This window comes from Sorex fumeus, unplaced genomic scaffold, assembly GCF_029834395.1.
Source record: "Sorex fumeus unplaced genomic scaffold, SorFum_2.1 ptg000064l, whole genome shotgun sequence".
NCBI lineage: Eukaryota > Metazoa > Chordata > Mammalia > Eulipotyphla > Soricidae > Sorex > Sorex fumeus.
The window spans coordinates 1,721,840-1,727,839 of NW_026606121.1; the positions used below are offsets into that span (position 1 = coordinate 1,721,840).

Genomic DNA, 6,000 nt, shown 5'->3' on the forward strand with positions numbered 1-6,000 from the left:
AAACTCTCATGTCACCTGGTCCACCGGCACCACCAGGGGTAGCCTGGGAAACCCCCCAAGTACCACAAGGTATAAGCCTGAAGGTCCCAGCAATACCACAGTGGTCTCTGGAAGTCCCCAGCATCATGGAAGCTATGGGGTCCAAACTCAGGCCCTGGCACTAACTAGCCCCACTGACTTGGAGGACTATGTGGTGCTCTGAGAACTGCTTAGGAGAGACCATCTCTTTCACCCCACTCCCCCCAAACAGCAGCCATTCCCAACAGTGCAAATGTGGCTCTGGTGATAAAACCCAGGGACTCAAGCTTAGTCTTTCCTGGGGGGGGGGGGGGGGGAGGCGTGAGGGGACGCACACCCAGTGGTTCTTGGGGCTTACTCCTGGCTCTGAGATCAAGGATCACTCCTGGGGGGGTCCGGGGATCAAATCTGAAGCACCAGGAAGCACCCTACCTGCTGTACTATCACTCTGGTCCCTAAAGCTTCTTCAAATTTTTTATTAGAACTTGATGAGAACCAAGAATCTGTGAAAATAATTTTTAAAAATATATTCTCTATTTCTTCAGCACCGAAATCTAGATTTATTAACCTATAAGCTCCCTCCCACTTTCAATCATTTGTAAGAGGCCCCATCATGACACGGAAGTTTCAATACATGTAAACTTAAGTATGTTAACCTAAGGTGGAGACAAGTGAGATAGGGATTCCTATACAGGAAATAAATGGAGGTGCCACTGGATGTTGTGAGAATAATCCAACTCCAACAGGCAAAGTAGTTTGGAAGCAAATACACATATAATTGTTATAAAGGAGGCCAAATAGTAAATAAATAAACAGATAAATAATAGTGTAATTAATATCTGATATCTGGAAGATGGCAGAAAAATGTCAGCATTCAATATACTGGTCTAAGAGTGAAAATATGGGGGCTATTCACTTTTTCCCTTCAAGTTTCAGAAAGAAAATTCCAGTTCACAAATTAACAAATAGCCTCTAATTTAAAAAAATGAACTAAAGATGACTAATTTGTTTCCAGGGGCCAGGGAGATAGCTCAGTTAGGAGCATATGCTTCGCGTGAAGGATGCCCAACATGGATTCGGGCACTGCATGACCCCAATAGTACCAGCAAGTGTGACTGCTATACCAAGCGAAGTTGGTACCTGAGCACCACCAGGTGTGGCCCCCAAACAAAAATTAAACTTCAGATAATTTTTACAACTGTGTGACTCTCCCTAACAATGTCTGCTAGCTACTTTAAATAACATAGGATACCAATATCTCTTTCATTAAATGTAATTTAGTTTAAAAGCCACATTTTATAGGCTTGTTTGTTAATTAAACACATGTGGACTGCAAAGTAATAACTGAATGTGTACAAGCAATAAAAGCATAAATTTCACGTATAGTTCTTAAGAGCTGCAAAAGCTTTCTCATTCAAGTCAGTTGGATAGGCAATGCAGCAAAGCTCCAAGAGGTAAACATTCAGACAATGCATAATTACACCTAAAATTGCACTTCTAATTTCGGTATATCATTCATATTCTATATGTGGACATACACCCAGACCTGCACTTCTTTTATAACCATGTGGCTATTTTAAGTCTAAGCCAGGAGGACACTCATATTTGACAATGACAATGTACCCATCTTGCAGTCACCAAATTCATGAATAAAGAAAAACACGTTGAATTTTGTACCCAGAAGATACCTTCTGTCATAGGGTGGAAATTATAATTTCTAAACTGTGATTCAAATTTAAGTGAAATCTGGAAATCTTTGCTTTAATGGATATAGAAAGAAAAGGAGAGAGACAAAACGCTGGTGACATGGAATTAATTTTTGTACTGTTGAGGCACAAACTCAGACTCACACATGGAAGGCAAGTACTCTACAGTTAAGTGACATGTTCAACCCCTCTGTGACATTAAATTTGGTAAGCATCTACTGATAACTTCTTTTTCTCTTTTTGGGGCACACCTGACGATGCACAGGCGTTACTCCTGGCTCTGCACTCAGGAATTACTCCTGGCGGTGCTCGGGGGACCATATGGGATACTGGGAATCGAACCCAGGTCGACCATGTGCAAGGCAAACGCCCTATCCTCTGTGCTATCACTCCAGCTCCAACTGATAACTTTATAAGATCTAAGCATGAGGGAGATAATGATTTGCAGCTAATATAATGATTTCAGGGACCCCTGCCACCTCTAGCAATTCTGACATTGGCTTCAGCCAGGCCTGAGGTAAGGGTCCTGGATTTAACATAAAACTGACCTAACAGCTGAGACCATGTTACTCAGTATCTCTAAATCTGTTTTCCTCATCTGTAAAAGGGCCATTGATCACTGACATCCCTAGGTGACTGGTAGGATGATGAAATGAGGTAACAAAATGAAAGCATGTTCATTCCCTTCCTTCCTCCCACCTGAGGCTTTGGATCATTCCTGAACGGTCATGCAAGCAGCAAACTCTGACCAGGGCAATGGGGACAAATGCATACATATTTATCTTCATACAAGTAGGGATTTCAGTTCCCTGCTCAGGCTGTTTCAAGACTATGATTCATCCCATTTTTAAGTACTCTCATAACCCAGCCCAGCGACAACAGGTTCTCCAACCAGGGCACCACGCCCTCCGGAACGCAGGGACAGGTCCCAGTCCTGGGCACAGGGCTTGCCAGCAGGCTACCTCCAACTTCTTTATACAGAAGTAGCTTAGGACTCATGAACGAGATCAGAAGACTAGCATGCTCCCTCCAACTAGGAACTCTTGATTTTCCAAGCTGAGCCCCCCTTTTCACTTTGATTACTGGAGAAACAGAATTCAGAGTCCCCCCCCCCAAGACTTGGCGGGTGGAGGCAGTTGCATCCACTATCTGACAGATCTAAAACATCCTGCAAGACTCTCTCACTCTCTCTCTCTAGGGAGGACTTTCTGGGGTTCTCAGGAGACCTCCTGGAAATACTCCACTTCTCTGGGTGTACCTGAAGGTTAGGGTTCCCAGGCCCAGGGATGTGTCTGCTGACCAGGACAAGTGTGTGCATGGGGGTTGGAGGAACCCCCAGGGCAGCTGCTCCTCCAGTCCTTCCTCCTGGCCATCCTCGCTCCAAAAATACCTAAAGAACCTCCGTCTAAGCAGGTTAGATAGAAACCAGGGCGGAAAATTTTTAGGCAACAAATGGAGGGAGCTACAAGGAGGTCAGCATGGACTGGAGAGAGAGCGGCTTGCATGCAACAGATCCGGGATGGGTCCCCGACACTGCTTACTGTCCCCCAAAACCAACCCAAAGAGGTGAGTGTTTCCTTCAGCTGCCAAGGCCCCAGAGGAAGAACAGATGGTCCCGGCAACACAGACTCTCAGATGTACTCAGGAGGCGGTGGCGGGCGGCCCGGAAGCCCCAAAGAAGCGGGCAGACGCCGGGTCCCCCGGGCAGCCGGGGGTGGGGCGGAGGGCGGGTGCGCACAGATGCTCGTGCAGTCCACCCCGCCCAGCGGGAGGCCCGCGATCTCGCCGCCCGCTGTCGCTGAGGAAGAGGAAACTGAGGCTCGGGAATGCAGCCCCCTCCGCCCAGCACTTCCCAGCCCCGCCCCCCCAGCGGGGCAAACCCGCGGAGGTGGGCGCGGAGCGGACGGTGGGGCCGACGGCACCCAGCAGGCGGCGCCGGGCGGGGCGGGACGCTCAAACCCCCGGGGGGGGGGGGGGCTGGGGTCACAGAGGGCGCCTGAGACCAGGGCCACTGTCGCCGGGCGCCCACGGCGGGCAGTCTTGCGATTCAAGATGCCCACGCAGGCCTTGGGTCTCCGTTCCCCGCCCGCGGGGCGGTCGCAGTTTCACCGGCGGTGCCGCGGGGGGCACGATCGAGGTTTGCAAACGGGGTCGTGGAGGCAGGACAGGGGTCTTTCGTTCGCCTCAAAGCGGGCCCGGGGCGCGAAGCTGCGGCGCGGGGCCGCCCGTGGACTGGGGGAAGCCCGATCCCCGCCCCCTGGGCGCCCGGCGAGGCGCGGCCCGCCCCTCAGTGGGCCCCGCGGCCTCGGCCCCCGCCTCGCTCCCTGCGGCTCGCCTTCGGCGGTGCAGACCCACGGGGCCGGGGGCTCGGCCCTGCCGCCCTTACCTGGGGTCGGCGCGGTCCGGGCGGGGTCGGAGCGGAGGATTCGCGGACTCTGGTCAGTCGACGCGAACTGGCTCCGGCGGGCGCGGGCGGAGGACTGAGGCCCGCAGGGAGCGGCTGACAGATCCCGGAAACGGCCACGGCGCCTGCGCAGCGCCGCCGCGCGGGCGGAGTGCGCATGCGCGGCGCGGGCGCGCGGCCGGAGTTCGGAGCGGCTGAGGCGGGGGCGCGGCGCTCGGCGGGTGGAGACCTCCCCGGGGCCCTCCGGCCCCTCTGACGCGCCCGTGGGGGGCGGCGAAGCATCCGGGACGACCTCTTGCTCTTTGTCTCCGAGAATGGGCGCAGACCCTTGGGTTGACTTGTGGAGTTTCTGTCAGGAGACGGCATCGGGGTGTTAGCAGCGCCTTCCAGGCCTGTCAGAGCCCCGGGGGTCCTCGCTGCCGAGGAACCTTCTCGGACTTTCCTTAGTCAGAATCACATGTTCCCGACTGAGAATCGGCTATTCCGTTTCGCCCCTGTAACCCGCGAAGGCAGTGCGAGCTGTATGGAACGCCCCAGCCCAGCCGCCCCCCCCCCCAACTTCTTGCTGGACTTACTGGCCAGGAACCCCCTAGACGGGGTGGGACAACCCCGCTGCCACCGGGCTGCTGCGGGGGAGTTCAAGGTTGCCCCCCCATGACACCAGCACTACTTGGTCGTTATGAGATGGTGACACGTGAACGCTCCAGATACCGGTTTTTAGGGTCACCCCATGTATTTGGGGGGCTTCACCAAACTGTCCACAGAGCACGAGGTTTATTTATTTTGCCCCTTGGTGTACAGATGGGCAGGGCAGGGCAATCTTTGAAACTCTCCCTTCTCCCAGGTCTCACGGGTCTGCATTTCCCTGAGCCAGTCGGGAAGGAAGGCCACATGGGGACCCCCAGAGACAGCTTTAGGTGGCTTACATCTCTTTACCGTGGAGGGTTTCTTCCTAGAAGGAGACAAGTACTCAGAGTACTGAACATTTTAGGATGGAGAAGAAAAAGCCCCAGATGAGTAACAAGCACTTAATCCTGATGTGAATTGGAGCTTTTCATTTTCACCCTAAGAAGTTCACCATCAGACACGTTTCCAGTTTGATGAGACCTCATTCATATGGGATATAGCTCAGTAGCAGAGCAGTTTGGTTTGCATGCGTAAGGTCCTCGGTTCAGCCCCAAGGACCCCTTTCTCCCCCTCCCCCAAAAAAAGAAACAGGAGGAAAAGAGAAGATGGACACAACCATGGGATGATTTGTTTTATTGATTCACTTGGAATAGGAGTGAATTGAAATTTTGGTCATATTTAAAATCACCATCATTGGGCTCAAAGGCACCCAGGAACAGAGATCCTCTGCCTGCTCCCCCCAATCTCCAGAGATCAAAGAATTAAAACCAGATGCCCCACCCTATCCTGCCCTGTCTGCTTCCACCAATCTCCGAAGAAACAGGGATTACACACAGAAGACCCACCCTACTGGTACCAGATAAATACCTCATTGGCAGCCGTCCACTACCTCCACTACCACCACTACCTAGCCGCTGCCACGCTCCAGGACACTTTCTAAGACACTTAATACCCATCTTCCAAGATTACCGCACCATATTTGATAGGGTTCAAATATGGTTTGAACCATGGGAACACTTACAAGGGTGACTAGAGGCCGCCTTAAAAGCTTCTATCCCTTTCGGAGAGTCTGGCAAGCTACCAAGAATATCCCGCCTGCACGGCAGAGCCTGGCAAGCTATCCGTGGAATATTCTGTGGCCAAAATCAGTAAATACAATGGGTCTCATTCCCCTAACCCTGAAAGAGCCACCAATACAGCAGCATTAAGAAGGATGAGGAAGGAGAGGCGAATAAAATCTCAATA

At 52.3% G+C, this 6,000-nt stretch overlaps 1 protein-coding gene across 1 annotated transcript in view; it reads right to left on the reverse strand.

The window, feature by feature from the left end:
- The window catches only part of ARPC1A (actin related protein 2/3 complex subunit 1A), a 33,111-nt gene extending 28,855 nt beyond the window's left edge, over window positions 1–4,256 (reverse strand). The window contains exon 1 of the mRNA XM_056128542.1: window positions 4,111–4,256. The gene's annotated coding sequence lies outside the window, so the exon portion shown is untranslated. The remainder of the gene's footprint in view (window positions 1–4,110) is intronic.
- Window positions 4,257–6,000: the final 1,744 nt, after the last annotated feature.